At 39.1% G+C, this 18290-nt stretch overlaps 1 pseudogene; it reads left to right on the plus strand.

Annotated features, from left to right (window-relative positions):
- Positions 1 to 6400: 6400 nt before the first annotated feature.
- Gm5754 (predicted gene 5754) lies at positions 6401 to 7755 on the plus strand (annotated as a pseudogene).

Below are 18290 nucleotides of genomic sequence, written 5' to 3' on the forward strand. Positions count from 1 at the left end.
ATTTGAAAGGGAAAAGTGGTGCAGGACAATTCTCTGATCTGAGCTATTGCTTCCACCCCTCACTTTGTTCTTAGTTCACTTGTCTCCCACATCTGGACTATGGCACTGGCATTCACTTTGGCCTCCCCTTAATGAATGAAAATTCAACCTGTATATAAAAATAGTCAAAGCCTTAACAAAAATAAAATGGGTGATATAGCCCTAAGGTTAGAAAGTGGAGACATGTTATTTTCCCTATTATGTGAATGTACTACATACTTAAACTCAAAGAACACCTTACATACTTCTGGCCAAGGAACTTATTTCACAGTGAAGAATGTGCACCTCTGGGTTCATGCAGTGAAATTGATTAGTTTTACCAATTCTCATCAATCATTTCAAAATAGTTGGTTTGATGTCTAAAGTTCAGTTGCAGAATCAGCTAATACGGAACATTTAGAGAGGATGAAGAAATAGCTTCATGATGTAGTATATGATTTAAAGTGTGTGTGTGTGTGTGTGTGTGTGTGTGTGTGTGTGTGTGTGTGTGTGATGTTGTCTCTCAGAATGCCAAAAGGCATGGGTGAAGGAACTATGATCTAGAGCTGTAACTGTCTCCTCTTACTTTTAAACCTAGTTGTCCACTAAAGAAATGTCCTTGACTTATTTCTATAATGTTTTCTTCATAGTAAATATTACACTAATAAATATTACACTAATTAGCTTTTTCTTCCAGCTGTTTTGTTTCCTGGCTCTACTGTACAGTGAGAAAGGGTGGTAGCTAAGGTTTTAGACTTCATATTGACCTACCCTGACAGTGGTCATGGGACAAAACATTTTCTTAAAGTAAAAAATGATAAATTGAGCTTTATGAGTCATATGGTCTTGGTCACAATGACTCCTCTCTGCTCTTCTAGTATTGAAATGGCCATAAACAATATGTGAAAGAATGTGTGTGGCTGTGTCCCAACTAAAACATAAACAAGAACAGATGGCTAGCCTGTGGTAGAAGCCACAAACATTTGATGGACTCTAAAACTCTCCAGGCATTCTGCTCTGCTCCTTTTTTTTTACACTCGGGTTTTGGTTAGTTTGGAACAGTTTCAGCCAACAGCAAGAGCTCAGAGGACAGGAAGAGAAAGGACTTGTGACTTCAACTAAATTTATACATACAGTTCTTTCTAGGTTCCCATAGTCACACACTGTTCAAGCCTAGGATAGATATTTCTTGTTGCTGTCAAATTTGAATGCCTCAAACTTTATTGAGTTCTTTTTCCCCATGCCCACACCATTACAAAATACTACTTTTGTGATACTTTCCCTAATTCCCATTTGAGTCTGTTGTGTTTTCCACCAGAACCTTGACTGAAAATGATGTTATTTTGAAGATTCTGTTACTTCAGAGATGTTAAAACCAGAAAAGAAATATGTACCTTGGGATCAGTGAACTATACTGGCTTGTAATACATGCCTGATGAATGAATGATCAATGAGTTATTAGCAGTCAGTGGGACCTATGATGTTATCAATTTATGTGTTGTAATGGACCAGAAAAATCAGAATCAACACTGCTCGTCTCTTATTTTTTTTTTGTCAGTATTCAAGATCTTTATTTAATGGTAAGAGCAACCAAGAGTGGGAATTGTTTCCCTAGTTCTAAACACCAACGTCAGTGAAGACAACATGGTCATGAAATCACATCTGGCCTTAGGATTTCATTGCTGACAGTGAGTGAAAGAAGGTGAGAGGACATCACAACAAAGGAACAAACGGGAGGCAAAGGAAAAAGCTGGCAGCCTATGAAATTCCATCCCAGATCGCTAGGACTACAGCAGAGAATAGGGAAGAATATATATATATATATATATATATATATATATAAACATATACAAAGATTCTTAAAATGGACAACTAGGGATCCTAAATTTTATTTTTGCCTTGTTTCTGAAACCTAACAAAAGAGATCACAGGACTCCTAGATGTTATAACAAAAACAGAAACATTATATATAACTATTTCATTAAAATTTTTAATTTTTTACTGATGATATAAGCATCTTATTCAAATGAAGGTTTGTGTTTGGACCAATCTAAAGAATGTTTTGCACCAGTTAAAACCAAACCTCTCAAGTAAATGTAGCCTTATATTTAAACCAATCAAAGCACTTAATTTTATCCAAGTCATACTAGCCATACTAAGCAAATAAAGGATTGTGTATGTAGCAATCAGAAGAGTCTCCGTTTTATCACTTAGAAAAGCATTTAATGTAAATGAAAGCTTGTATTTCGACAAATAATTCCACTCAATTTTAAACAACTCATAATTGCACTAATATGCAAATAAAGGACTGTATTTGTACCATCAGAGCATTCTCTATTTTATCATGGTCTGAAGAATGCATCTTATACAAATGAAAGATCGTGTTTGGACCACATTACTCAGGTTTTTACCAATAACAAAATGCCTACTATGCAAATGAAGGACCACGTTTTCACCAATCACAACATTCGCTTGCTTTTACTGATTACATAGGCATCTTACTCACATGAAAGTTTTTGTTTGCACTAATCCAAAGAGTGCTTTATCTCAGTTAAAACCAAGATTATTATGCAGATGAAGAACTATATTTAAACCAATTAAAGCACTTACTTTTAGACAAGTCACAATAGCATCACTATGCAAATGAACTATTGTGTATCCATCAGTCAGAGAAGTCTCCATTTTATCACTGTCAGAAGTAAGCATTTTATGCAAATGAAGGCTTTTTTGACAAATCAGAACACTCAGTTTTAAACCAATCAAAATAGCCTTACTATGCAAATGTGAACTGTGTTTGTATGAATTATGGTAAACTCTGTTTGATCAAAGGGAAAAATGAACAATTTATACAAATAAAGCCTTATATTTGGACCAAGCACAGCACTCCTTTTTATACCCTTCATAAGAGGCCTATTATGCAAATGAAGGAGGGAGTATTCACTAATCATAGCATTCTCCATTATATCACTATCTGAAATATATATTTTTTTGCAAATGAGTTTGGACAAATGAGGGTTGTGTTTAGAAAAATTATACCAATTTTTCAGAATCTATCACAAAACTTTTCATTTGCAAATGAAAGATCATGTTTCCACCAATCACAGCACTTATGCAAATGAAGGTTTGTGATTGCACCAGCTAGAAAAATGTACACCTACTACTACGAGGCTCTCTTGCTAATGAAGGCTTTTGGTTGAAAAAAATCACAACATCTACTATAATACAGCCACAATTTCATTACTATACAAATGAAGCACTGAGTTTGCAACAATTTTTTTACTTTAAATGATGGCATAGGCATTCTATTCAAATGAATGTTTATATTTGAACCAATACAAAGAGTGGTTTGTACCAGTTAAATTCAAGCCTTTTATGCAATTGAATGCTTATATTATTTTATTTTTATTTTTTATTTACATTTCAAATGCTATCCTGAAAGTTCCCTATACCCTCCCCCTGCCCTGCTCCCCTACCCACTCCCACTTCTTGGCCCTGTCGTTCCCCTGTACTGGGGCACATAAAGTTTGCAATAAGAAGGGACCTTTCTTCCCAATGATGGCCCACTAGGACATCTTCTGCTACATATGCAGCTATAGACACGAGCTCTGGGAGTACTGGTTATTTCATATTGTTGTTCCACCTATAGAGATGCAGACCCCTTCAGTTCCTTGGGTGCTTTCTCTAGCTTTTCCATTGGGGGCCCTGTGTTCCATCCTATAGATGACTGTGAGCATCCACTTCTGTGTTTGCCAGGCACTGGCATAGCCTCAAACAAGACAGCTATATCAGGATCCCTTCAGCAAAATCTTGCTGGCATTGGCAATAGTGTCTGGATTTGGTGGCTGATTATGGGATGGATCCCCAGGTGGGGTAGTCTCTGGATGATCCATCCTTTCATCTTAGCTCCAAACTTTGTCTCTGTAACTCCTTTCATGGTTATTTTGTTCCCTATTCTAAGGAGGAATGAAGTATCCACACGTTGGTCTTCCTTCTTCTTGATTTTCTTGTGTTTTGCAAATTGTATCTTGGGTATTCTAAGTTTCTGGGCTAATACCCACTTATCAGTGAGTGCATATCTCACGACTTCTTTTGTGATTGGATTACCTCACTAAGGATGATATCCTCCAGATACATCCATTTGCCCAAGAATTTCATAAATTTATTGCTTTTAATAGCTGAGTAGTACTCCATTGTGTAAATGTACCACATTTTCTGTATCCATTCCTCTGTTGAGGGACATCTGGGTTCTTTCCAGCTTCTGGCTATTATAAATAAGGCTGCTATGAACATAGTGGAGCAATTGTTCTTATTACCAGTTGGAACATCCTCTGGGTATATGCCCAGGAGATGTATTGATGGATCTTCCAGTAGTACTATGTCCAATTTTCTGAGGAACTACCAGACTGCCTTACAGAGTGGTTGTACAAGCTTGCAATCCCACCAGCAATGGAGATGTGTTCCTCTTTCTCCAAATTCTCACCAGCATCTGCAGTAACCAGAAATTTGGATCTTAGCCATTCTGACTTGTGTGAGGTGTAATCTCAAGGTTGTTTTGATTTGCATTTCCCTAATGATTAAGGGTGTTGAACATTTTTTCAGTTGCTTGTCAGCCATTCGGTATTCCTCAGTTGAGAATTCTTTGTTTAGCTCTGTGCTCCCTTTTTTAATGGGGTTATTTGAATTTCTGGAGTCCAGCTTCTTGAGCTCTTTATATATATATTGAATATTAGTCCCCTATCAGATTTAGGATTGGTAAAAATCCTTTCCAAATCTGTTGGTGGCCTTTTTGTCTTATTGACAGTGTCTTTTGCCTTACAGAATCTTTGCAATTTTATGAGGTTCCATTTGCCAGTTCTTGATCTTACAGCACAAGGCATTACTGTTCTGTTTAGGAATTTTTCCCCTGTGCCCATATTTTTGAGGCTTTTCCCCACTTTCTCCTCTATTAATTTCAGTGTCTCTGGTTTTATGTGGTGAAGGCATATTTTAAAACCAAAGTACATATTTTTAGCTAAGTCACAATAGTCTTACTATGCAAATGAGGAACTCTGTATGAACAATCTCAGTATTCTCCATTTAATCACTGTCATGATTAGACATTTTATGAAAATTAGGGCTTGTACTGGGACCAATTATATTTCTCACTTTTAAACCTCTCCTAGGAGCCCTATTATGCAAATTAAGGACTGTGTTTAACACTGACATGTGATCTTATGGAAATGAGGTTTCTCCTTGGACCAAGGTGAGGAGTGTAAAATTAGTACAACCAAACTTCTTATGCAAATGAAGCCTTGTGCTTGAATCAATTCAGGCACTCACACTTCCACCAGTCATAATAATCCTAGTATGCAAATGAAGTATTGAGTTTGTTCCAATCAAACACTCACTATTATATCAGTCACAAAAGCACATATGTGCAAATGAAAGATTGTGTTTTAACCAATCATTTCATTATTCACTTTTTACTGTTGACCAAGACTTCTAATGTAAATTAAGGTTTCTGTTTGTACCAATGAGAAGAATATAAATTTTGAATTTGTTACAATAAGCCTCTCAAGCATTTGAAGGCTTATTGTGAGCCAATCAGAGCCATTACCTTTATATTAGTAACAATAGACCACTTATGAAAATGAAGAACTGTTTTTGTACCAATCACAGCATTACACATTTTACAGTTGACATATGAACTTTATGCAAACTTAGATTTGTGTTTGAACCAATCACAGCACTGTATCTTTTTTAGCAGTCTTCTTTGGATCAATTACAGCTTACATTTGATGTAAAAGAAGGTTTATATTAAACAGCACTATCACTTTTTTGCTAGTCAGTTTTCTACCTATTCTTGGAAAAATCTTATGTAAACCAAAGCTACTGTTCTAGCCAACAATATCAATCGTTATTATATTAGTCACAACTGTTTTTTATGCATAAAAAGTACTGTGTTTGGTAGTTATAGCATTATTCATTTTTACAACTGCCATAGGAATCTCATGCAAATGAAAATTTGTGTTTGAACAAAGCACAAGATTGTCAGTTTTGAATTATGTGTTTTGTATCATTAGAATAAACCTCTTATGCAAATGAAGATTTGTATTTTGACCAATCTGAGTAGTCCCTCTTTTGTATCAGGCACAAAAATCCTTTTATGTAAATGATGGTTATCGTCTTGCACAAATTCCTGCAATATCCTGTTTGAGTTAGTCATAGCAGATCATTCATGTAAAGGAAGGTTTGGGTTTGCACCAATTAAAACATTTTCCTTTTTTGTCAGTCACACGAGTCTTTTTTCTAAGCAAACAGGAGATGTATTATTCTTCTAACACCTAAGTGTACATACTCTAAGCTTGCCTAGACTTTGTGGATGCTTGTGATATTAAAGAGAGGAGGACGAAGCCTGGAGTGGGGAGGCTCGTTGTGGGGACCTGCCACCGCCGCCTCTGCCACCACCACTGCAGCTGTTGTTGCCACCGCTGCTGCCACCACCGCTCTTGGGGCTCTGGTGGCATGAGGAAGGAGGATGAGTGAGCCCCGGGCGCAAGCAAAAGGTGATGCCATTCTAGGAGTGTCGTCGGCAGGGAGGTGATGGTGGATATTGATAAACTCAACATCGACATTATCATCCAATGCTTGCCAGAAGTGAGAGGGTCCAAGGCAGGCAAGAATGTCCAGCTCCAGGAGAATGAAATCAGAGGACTCTGTCTGAAGTCTCAGAAGATCTTCCTCAGTCAGCCTATCCTTTTAGAACTCGAAGATATGTGGTGACATCCACAGGCAATACTATAGTTTGCTCCTTCTGTTTGAGCATGGTGACTTCCTCCAGAAAACAACTATTTGTTTCTCAGGGACTATGTGGAGAGGGGCAAATAGTCACTAGAGATGATCTGCCTCTTGCTGGCCTACAAAATCAAGTGTCTGGAGAACATTTTTCTTCTCAGAGAGAACCACGAGTGTGCCAGCATCAATAGGATCTACGAATTTTATGATGAGTGTAAAAGAAGATATAACATTAAGCTATGGAAAACATTCACAGACTGTTTTAATTGCTTACTGATAGCAGCCATCGTGGACAAGAAGATAGTCTGCTGTCATGGAGGTTTATCACCAGATCTTCAATCTATGGAGCAGAGTCTGCGAATTATGAGACCAACTGATGTACCAGATCAAGGTCTTCTTTGTGATATTTTGTGATCTGACCCTGATAAAGATGTCTTAGGCTGGGGTGAAAAATGAAAGAGGAGTGTCCTTCACATTTGGTGCAGAAGTGGTTGCAAAATTTCTCCATAAGCATGATTTGGCTCTTATACGTAGAGCCCAAGAAGTGGTTGAAGATGGGTATGAGGTTTTTTGCAAAGAGGCAGTTAGTCACTCTGTTTTCTGCACCCAACTACTGTGGTGAGTTTGACAATGCAGGCTCCATCATGAGTGTGGATGAAACCCTCATATGTTCCTTCCAGAATTTAAAGACAGCAGAGAAAAAGAAGCCCAATGCCACGAGACCTGTCATACTGCCACAGGGCATGATCGATCATAAAGCAAGCAAAGAAATGTCACTTGATACTGCTAGGTTGGGACTTGTAACATAGAGTACATAACCTTCCTTTATAATCTGTGATGTGTGCTGGTCAGCTTGCCCAGGTAGACCTGTAGGTCTCTCCTCCATTTTGATTACTGCTGGCACTTGCTGGTTATAGCAGCAAATGAAAGGCACTTCATTCTCAAGAAAGTGTTTGTTTGTTTGTTTGTTTGTTTGTTTGTTTGTTTGTTTTGAACCTCTGTTCCCTTTGTTGACAACTCTGATGATGGTGTTAAGCTGTACATCCTGGCAGTTTATTCTGTCCAAGGGGAAAGTGTACAATTGATATTTTTTAAAAATTGTATAAATCACAAATAATATAAATGTTGTTTTCTTTGTGATATAAAGAGAGCCCTAGCGTGCATGAGTCTGTACATGCAATTGTCCTAAATGTATTCTATTGATACAAACCACCGTAAACATTTTTTTAAAGTTTGTTTGAAAGGAACTGTTTTCCCTCATTGTCTTGTCATGTACAAACAAGTGTCTGCAGCTGTCAGCAGCAGGAGTGACCCGCCTGCCGCCAGCCCTGCCCAGACTATCTGAATAGTCTTGACTCTAGCTGCATATGCATCAAAAGATGGCCTCCTTCTCAATGCACACTTAATGATGATTACAGCCATTCTTTCAATGTCTGTGATTCCTTCCTAAAGCTAAAGCTTCTATTGGACTGTATTGGCACACCCTGGACATGAGATGGCCAGGGCATCAAGGCTGAGTGCACAGGCTGCCTCCGTGGGGATTCAGAAGCAGGTTATTTTAACTAGCAATAGTGGTATAGTGCTGAGTAAGCTATTAATGATGGAGGTTAATTATACTTTGTACAGCTCCCATATAGTCTATTCACTGAGTAATCTTTTTACAGCTGGATCAGGCCTGAACCCATCCATTCAAAAAGCTTCAAATTATAGAAACAACACTGTCCTATACAAATGACTGATAATGCTTTCTTTGACTTCACTATTTATTTGGCAGTGACACTGAAGATTATAAATCAAAGGGAAGTAACATGCTGCCCACTGGTTTAGACAGAACTCACAGTATCTATGTCTTTTTAAAACTACAACCTGGTAAAATGAATGTTTCTACAGATGTCCATGTACAATGCCACATTCTGAAAATGATTTCAGTCTTATTAAATTCAAGCTTGTTAAAAATAAAAGCAAAGATTCCAGTACTGTCCGGGCTGCATGACCACCATCTGAGTATTCCAAGACTGGAGTGGTTGCCTCAAGCTGGATGGACAGAGCACCTGTCTTGGCATCCTCCTTTGGTTCTGCCTGTTCAAGGACCTGTGTGTATATCTTAAAATGTCAGAGACAATGAGCTATAGCAGTCACCTCCATCAGAGACAAGTGAAAGTTTTCTTTCAGAAGAAATAAGACTGGCAGCACCACATTTCTGCCAAGTAGGAAGACGTGAAAACTTTGCCTCTCTCTCCTCTCAACAGATTTTGTTCAGATTGTGCATGAGAAGGAGCTGGTGAACAGCAGCCAATGATGGGTTTTGTTTGTTTGTTTGTTTGTTTTTCTTTATCTTATTTTAATTTTTATATTTTTATTAGGTATTTTCCTCATTTACATTTCCAATGCTATCCCAAAAGTCCCCCATAACCTCCGCCCCCACTCCCCTACCCACCCACTCCCCCTTTTTGGCCCTGGCATTCCCCTGTACTGGGGCATATAAAGTTTGCGTGTCCAATGGGCCTCTCTTTCCAGTGATGGCCGACTAGGCCATCTTTTGATACATATGCAGCTAGAGTCAAGAGCTCCGGGGTACTGGTTAGTTCATATTGTTGTTCCACCTATAGGGTTGCAGATCCCTTTAGCTCCTTGGGTACTTTCTCTACCTCTACCATTGGGGGCCCTGTGATCCATCCAATAGCTGACTGTGATCATCCACTTCTGTGTTTGCTAGGCCCCGGCATAGTCCCACAAGAGACAGCTATATCTGGGTCCTTTCGATTAAATCTTGCTGGTGTATGCAATGGTGTCAGCGTTTGGATGCTGATTATGGGGTGGATCCCTGAATATGGCAGTCTCTAAATGGTCCATCCTTTCGTCACAGCTCCAAACTTTGCCTCTGTAACTCCTTCCATGGGTGTTTTGTTCCCAATTCTAAGAAGGGGCAAAGTGTCCACACTTTGGTCTTCGTTCTTCTGAGTTTCATGTGTTTAGCAAATTGTATCTTATATCTTGGGTATCCTAAGTTTCTGGGCTAATATCCACTTATCAGTGAGTATATATTGTGTGAGTTCCTTTGTGATTGTGTTACCTCACTCAGGATGATGCCCTCCAGGTCCATCCATTTGCCTAGGAATTTCATAAATTCATTCTTTAAAATAGCTGAGTAGTACTCCATTGTGTAAATGTACCACATTTTCTGTATCCATTCCTCTGTTGAGGGGCATCTGGGTTCTTTCCAGCTACTGGCTATTATAAATAAGGCTGCTATGAACATAGTGGAGCATGTGTTCTTCTTACCGGTTGGAACATCTTCTGGATATATGCCCAGGAGAGGTATTGCATGATCCTCTAAGAGTACTATGTCCAATTTTCTGAGGAACCACCAGACTGATTTCCAGAGTGGTTGTACAAACTTGCAATCCCACCAACAATGGAGGAGTGTTCCTCTTTCTCCACATCCTTGCCAGCATCTGCTGTCACCTGAATTTTTAATATTAGCCATTCTGACTGGAGTGCGATAGAATCTCAAGGTTGTTTTGATTTCCATTTCCCTGATCATTAAGGATGTTGAACATTTTTTCAGGTGCTTCTCTGCCATTTGGTATTCCTCAGGTGAGGATATTTGTTCAGCTCTGAGCCCCATTTTTTTATTATTAGGCATTTTCCTCGTTTACATTTTCAATGCTATCCCAAAGGTCCCCCATACCCACCCCCCACTCCCCTACCCACCCACTCCCCCTTTTTGGCCCTGGCGTTCCCCTGTATTGGGGCATATAAAGTTTGCAAGTCCAATGGGCCTCTCTTTGCAGTGATGGCCGACTAGGCCATCTTTTGATACATATGCAGCTAAAGATAAGAGCTCCCGGGTACTGGTTATTTCATATTGTTGTTCCACCTATAGGGTTGCAGTTCCCTTTAGCTCCTTGGATAATTTCTTTAGCTCCTCCATTGGGGGCCGTGTGACCCATCCAATAACTGACTGTGATCATCCACTTCTGTGTTTGCTAGGCCCCGACATAGTCTCACAAGGGACAGCTATATCTGGGTCCTTTCAGCAAAATCTTGCTAGTGTACGCAATGGTGTCAGCATTTGGAAGCTGATTATGGGATGGATCCCTGCATATGGCAATCACTAGATGGTCCATCCTTTCATCATAGCTCCAAATTTTGTCTCTGTAACTCCTTCCATGGGTGTTTTGTTCCCATTTCTAAGAAAGGGTAGTGTCCACACTTTGGTCTTCGTTCTTCTTGAATTTCATGCGTTTGGCAAGTTGTATCTTATATCTTGGGTATCCTAAGTTTCTGGGCTAATATCCACTTATCAGTGAGTACATATTGTGCGAGTTCCTTTGTGATTAGGTTACTTCACTCAGGATGATACCCTCCAGGTCCATCCATTTGCCTAGGAATTTCATAAATTCATTTTTTTAATAGCTGAGTAGTATTCCATTATGTAAATGTACCACATTTTCTGTATCCATTCCTCTGTTGAGGGGCATCTGGGTTCTTTCCAGCTTCTGGCTATTATAAACAAGGCTGCTATGAACATAGTGGAGCATGTGTTCTTCTTACCGGTTGGGACATCTTCTGGATATATGCCCAGGAGAGGTATTGGGGGATCCTCGGGTAGTACTATGTCCAATTTTCTGAAGAACCGCCAGACTGATTTCCAGAGTGGTTGTACAAGCTTGCAATCCCACCAACAATGGAGGAGTGTTCCTCTTTCTCCACATCCTCACCAGCATCTGCTGTCACCTGAGTTTTTGATCTTAGCCATTCTGACTGGAGTGAAGTGGAATCTCAGTGTTGTTTTGATTTGCATTTCCCTGATGATTAAGGATGTTGAACATTTTTTCAGGTGCTTCTCTGCCATTCGGTATTCCTCAGGTGAGAATTCTTTGTTCAGCTCTGAGCCCCATTTTTTAATGGGGTTATTTGTTGTTCTGGAGTCCACCTTCTTGTGTTCTTTATATATATTGGATATTTGTCCCCTATCCGATTTGGGATAGGTAAAGATCCTTTCCCAATCTGTTGGTGGTCTTTTTGTCTTATTGACGGTGTCTTTTGCTTTGCAGAAGCTTTGCAATTTTATGAGGTCCCATTTATTGATTCTTGATCTTACAGCACAAGCCATTGCTGTTCTATTCAGGAATTTTTCCCCTGTACCCATATCTTCGAGGCTTTTCCCTACTTTCTCCTCTATAAGTTTCAGTGTCACTGGTTTTATGTGGAGTTCCTTAATCCACTTACATTTGACCTTAGTACAAGGAGATAGAAATGGATCAATTCGCATTCTTCTACATGATAACCGCCAGTTGTGCCAGCACCATTTGTTGAAAATGCTGTCTTTTTTCCACTAGATGGTTTTAGCTCCCTTGTCAAAGATCAAGTGACCATAGGTGTGTGGTTTCATCTCTGGGTCTTCAATTCTCTTCCATTGGTCTACTTGTCTGTAGCTATACCAGAACCATGCAGTTTTTAATCACAATTGCTCTGTAGTACAGCTTGAGGTCAGGCATGGTGATTCCACCAGAGGTTCTTTTATCCTTGAGAAGAGTTTTTGCTATCCTAGGTTTTTTTGTTATTCCAGATGAATCTGCTGATTGCCCTTTCTAATTCGTTGAACAATTGAGTTGGAAATTTGATGGGGATTGCAATGAATCTGTAGATTGCTTTTGGCAAGATAGCCATTTTTACAATGTTGATCCTGCCAATCCATGAGCATGGGAGATCTTTCCATCTTCTGAGATCTTCCTTAATTTCTTTCCTCAGAGACTTGAAATTCTTATCATACAGATCTTTCACTTCCTTAGTTAGAGTCACGCCAAGGTATTTTATATTATTTGTGACTATTGAGAAGGGTGTTGTTTCCCTAATTTCTTTCTCAGCCTGTTTATCCTTTGTGTACAGAAAGGCCATTGACTTGTTTGAGCTAATTTTATATCCAGCTACTTCATTGAAGCTGTTTATCAGGTTTAGGAGTTCTCTGGTAGAATTTTTAGGGTCACTTATATATACCATCATATCATCTGCAAAAAGTGATATTTTGACTTCTTCCTTACCAATTTGTATCCCCTTGATCTCCTTTTGTTGTCTAATTGCTATGGCTAGGACTTCAAGTACAATGTTGAATAGGTAGGGTGAGAGTTGGCAGGCTTGTCTAGTCCCTGATTTTAGTGGGATTGCTTCCAGTTTCTCACCATTTACTTTGATGTTGGCTACTAGTTTGCTGTAGATTGCTTTTATCATGGTTAGGTATGGACCTTGAATTCCTGATCATTCCAAGACTTTTATCATGAATGGGTGTTGGATATTGTCAAATGCTTTCTCTGCATCTAAAGGGATGATCATGTGGTTTTTTACTTTGAGTTTGTTTAGATACTGGATTACGTTGAAGGATTTCCATATATTGAACCATCCCTGCATCCCTGGGATGAAACCTACTTGGTCAGGATGGATGATTTTTTTGATGTCTTCTTGGATTCGGTTAGCGAGAACTTTATTGAGGATTCTTAATTGATATTCATAAGGGAAATTGGTCTGAAGTTCTCTATATCTGTTGGATCTTTTTGTGGTTTAAGTATCAGAGTAATTGTGGCTTCATAGAATGAGTTGGGTAGAGTACCTTCTGTTTCTACTTTGTGGAATAGTTTGTGAAGAACTGAGATTAGATCTTCTTTGAAGGTCTGATAGAACTCTACACTAAACCATCTGGTCCTGGGCTTTTTTTGGTTGGGAGACTATTAATGACTGCTTCTATTTCTTTAGGGGATATAGGACTGTTTAGATCATTAACCTGATCTTGATTTAACTTTGGTACCTGGTATCTGTCTAGAAACTTGTCCATTTCATCCAGGTTCTTCAGTTTTGTTGAGTATAGCCTTTTGTAGAAAGATCTGATGGTGTTTTGGATTTCTTCAGGATCTGTTGTTATGTCTCCCTTTTCATTTCTGATTTTGTTAATTAGGATGCTTTCCCTGTGCCCTCTAGTGAGTCTGGCTAAGGGTTTATCTATCTTGTTGTTTTTCTCAAAGAACCAGCTCCTCATTTAGCTGATTCTTTGAATACTTCTTGTTTCCACTTGGTTGATTTTGCCCCTGAGTTTGATTATTTCCTGCCTTCTACTCCTCTTGGGTGAATTTGCTTCCTTTTGTTTTAGAGCTTTTAGGTGTGTTGTCAAGCTGCTAATGTGTGCTCTCTCTAGTTTCTTTTTGGAGGCACGCAGAGCTATGAGTTTTCCTCTTAGAAATGCTTTCATTGTGTCCCATAAGTTTGGGTATGTTGTGGCTTCATTTTCATTAAACTCCAAAAAGTCCTTAATTTCTTGCTTTATTCCTTCCTTGACCAAGGTATCATTGAGAAGAATGTTGTTCAGTTTTTACATGAATGTTGGGTTTCTACCATTTATTTTGTTCTTGATGATCAGCCTTAGTCCATGGTGATCTGATAAAATGCATGGGACTATTTCAATATTTTTGTTTATGTTGAGGCTTGTTTTGTGACCAATTATGTGGTCAATTTTTGAGAAGGTACCATGAGGTGCTGAGAAGAAGGTATATCCTTTTGTTTTAGGATAAAATGTTCTGTAGATATCTATTAGATCTATTTGTTTCATAACTTCTGTTAGTTTCACTGTGTCCCTGTTTAATTTCTGTTTCCATGATATGTTCATTGGTGAAAGTGGTGTGTTGAAGTCTCCCACTATTATTGTGTGAGGTGCAATGTGTGCTTTGAGCTTTACTAAAGTTTCTTTAATGAATGTGGCTACCCTTGTATTTGGAGCATAGATATTCAGAATTGAGAGTTCCTCTTGGAGGATATCACCTTTGATGAGTATGAAGTCTCCCTCCTCGTCTTTTTTGATGACTTTGGGTTGGAAGTCGATTTTATTAGATATTAGAATGGCTACTCCAGCTTGTTTCTTCAGACCATTTGCTTGGAAAATTGTTTTCCAGCCTTTCATTCTGAGGTAGTGTCTATCTTTTTCTCTAAGATGAGTTTCCTATAAGCAGCAAAATGTTGGGTCCTGTTTGTGTAGCCAGTCTGTTAGTCTATGTCTTTTTATTAGGGAGTTGAGTCCATTGATATTAAGAGATATTAAGAAAAAGTAATTGTTGCTTCCTATTATTTTTGTTGTTAAAGTTGGCATTCTGTTCTTGTGGCTGTCTTCTTTTAGGTTTGTTGAGGGATTACCTTCTTGCTTTTTCTAGGGCGTGGTTCCCGTCCTTGTGTTGGTTTTTTTTTTCTGTTATTATCCTTTGAAGGGCTGGATTCGTGGAAAGATAATGTGTGAATTTGGTTTTGTCGTGGAATACTTTGGTTTCTCCATCTATGTTAATTGAGAGTTTGGCTGGGTATAGTAGCCTGGGCTGGCATTTGTATTCTCTTAGTGTCTGTATAACATCTGTCCAGGCTCTTCTGGCTTTCATAGTCTCTGGTGAAAAATCTGGTGTAATTCTGATAGGCTTGCCTTTATATGCTACTTGACCTTTTTCCCTTACTGCTTTTAATATTCTATCTTTATTTAGTGCATTTGTTGTTCTGATTATTATGTGTTGGGAGGAATTTCTTTTCTGGTCCAGTCTATTTGGAGTTCTGTAGGCTTCTTGTATGTTCATGGGCATGTCTTTCTTTAGGTCTGGGAAGTTTTCTTCTATAACTTTGTTGAAGATATTTCCCGGTCCTTTGAGTTGAAAATCTTCATTCTCATCTACTCCTATATCTGTAGGTTTGGTCTTCTCATTGTGTCCTGGATTTCCTGGGTGTTTTGAGTTAGGATCTTTTTGCATTTTGCATTTTCTTTGATTGTTGTGCCAATGTTCTCTATGGAATCTTCTGCACCTGAGATTCTCTCTTCCATCTCCTGTTCTGTTGATGATGTTCTCATCTATGGTTCCAGATTTCTTTCCTAGGGTTTCTATCTTCAGCGTTGCCTCACTTTGGATTTTCTTTATTGTGTCTACTTCCCTTTTTAGGTCTTTGATGGTTTTATTCAATTCCATCACCTGTTTGGTTGTATTTTCCTGTAATTCTTTAAGGGATTTTTGTGCTTCCTCTTTAATGTCTTCTACCTGTTTAGCAGTGTTCTCCTGTATTTCTTTAAGTGAGTTATTAAAGTCCTTCTTGATGTCCTCTACCATCATCATGAGATATGCTTTTAAATCCGGGTGTAGCTTTTCAGGTGTGTTGGGGTGCCCTGGACTGGGCAAAGTGGGAGTGCTGGGTTCTGATCATGTTGAGTGGTCTTGGTTTCTGTTAGTAAGATTCTTAGGTTTACCTTTCGCCATCTGGTAATCTCTGGAGTTAGTTGTTATAGTTGTCTCTGTTTAGAGATTGTTCTTCTGGTAATTCTGTTACCCTCTATCAGAAGACCTGGGAGACTAGCTCTCTCCTCTGAGTTTCAGTGGTCAGAGCACTCTCTGCAGGCAAGCTCTCCTCTTACAGGGAAGGTGCACAGATATCTGGCGTTCGGACCTCCCTCCTGGCCGAAGATGAAGGCCCAAAACAGGACCTTTCCCAGAAGCTGTGTTGCTTTGGCCTGTCACAGAAGCTGTTAGCTTCTATAGTCCACACTCTCACCTGTGCAGCCTACTTTCAGCAGAGTCTCGGGACCAAGATGTCTTCTGCCAATGCTGTGGCAAAGCCCTCCAGGGCTGGGCAGACACCTATCCTCTGGCCAGGAGGGTGAATGGATGTCTGGAGCCCGAAAAGGGGGCTGCCTCAGAAGCTCTGTGGCTCCTGCCTGTCCCAGAAGCTGTTAGCTTCTATAGTGCAGATTCTCACCTATGCAGACTACTTTCGGTAGAGTCCCGGAACCAAGATGGCTCCCCCCGATCCTGAGGTAAAGTCCTCCTGGGCCGGGTTGACACCTGTCCTCTGGCCAGGAAGGACTACTTTCGGCGGAGTCCCTGAACCAACCCCAATGATGTTTTTAACTGTGATGGTTCTTCTACCAGGACATGGCCTGTAAGGGGCAGATTCATAGTACTTCGATGAGCATATGTCCACTGATAAAAAACTGGAGAAGGCAAGCTATTTCACCAAATACAGAGCCATAAGCCCAAATTTTACAATATCCAAAAAAAGAAAAGAATAGGAAGAGATATGCTGGCCACTTGTAAGTTTGTCACTTATGTCATGCTAACAAGGAGGATCAACTAAACTTGTGTAAAACCTAAGACACTTTGTGTCTATAACAATACAATGAGGTGTTTCCTATATATACATATACTGTGGATTCCTCTACAATCATACAAACTGAATGACATGACACGCCACACATATAAAATGTGTATTGTTTTTCTTGCAAATGAAATAAAGGCAAAAGCATACCTTAAGAAAAATTCCAGGGGCTGCAGAGAGGACTCAGCAGTTAAGAGGACTGACTGCTCTTCCAGAGGTCCTGAGTTCAAATCCCAGCAACCACATAGTCTCTCACAACCATCTGTAATGAGATCTGATGCCTTCATCTGGTGTATCTGAAGGCAGCTACAATGTACTTATATACATAAAATAAATGAATAAATCTTTAAAAAAAAGAAAGAAAGAAAGAAAGAAAGAAAGAAAGGAAGGAAGGAAGGAAGGAAGAAAAATTCCAGTACAAACTGTTTGAAACAGTCTCCTTCCTTATAAGTCACTTCACTACAGTGAATCAGCTGTTTATAACTTACTGTGAGCACCATGGAAACTTGATGGTTTTAATCATTACCCAGATCAGGTGGAGTGTGAGCTATCAGGACTGGTTTCTCTACAGATAAAAGGTCAGAATTAATAGTCCTTAATATTTCAGAAATAATGACTTCCTTTTGCAATAGAAATGACAGATGAGTATTGATTTTGTTCCTAAAAATTCCTTGTATTGCTAGCTTTGTTTGGGTTAGGTGTTACAACAGAAGCCAGTGAGTTAATTTTGCCAACAAAAACAACAACAACAAAAGGATTCAAGATGTCAAGATTGGTTAGTATAAAGTAGTTTCACAGTGTAACTTCCATTATGCTGTGTGACATGGGAAACTTTATTGCCTATAACTCTTTATCCTCCTGGATGTCATGTTCTGTAGTTAGAGAAGAAGTGTTTGTCAGTATAAATTGCTATTCACATCTTCCCAGGAGGTGCTATTATAAAATCAAGAACCTCTGAAATCGAAGAGCAAGCTTTAGTGGTTTTCCAAGGAAACTTCTCTTATTTTGCCTTCAAGTAGAGAGTAAATGTACACTTTTTATTTTTTGGCATTATTACCTCGCTAAAAGCTGGTCATTACTTAGCAGTTATTGCCACTTTTCTCTGTAATATATTTCTCCAAGTCTCACCTGCAAATGCACTGGGAAGTCTGCTTTTTTTTTTCCTGCATGTAGAGTGGAGCTGTCCTTTCAGACAACAGAAGATAGTGTCATCTTTTTTTCCCACGTCTACTCTGGGGGTTTCAATCATTTCCTACTGCTTGGTGGTATAGTTTTAATCTATGCTGCCTCTTTTCCTGGCAGTAAATTGCTTACATGACATGCCCCAGCTT

The sequence above is a fragment of the Mus musculus genome, chromosome X, assembly GCF_000001635.26.
Source record: "Mus musculus strain C57BL/6J chromosome X, GRCm38.p6 C57BL/6J".
NCBI classification, from domain to species: domain Eukaryota; kingdom Metazoa; phylum Chordata; class Mammalia; order Rodentia; family Muridae; genus Mus; species Mus musculus.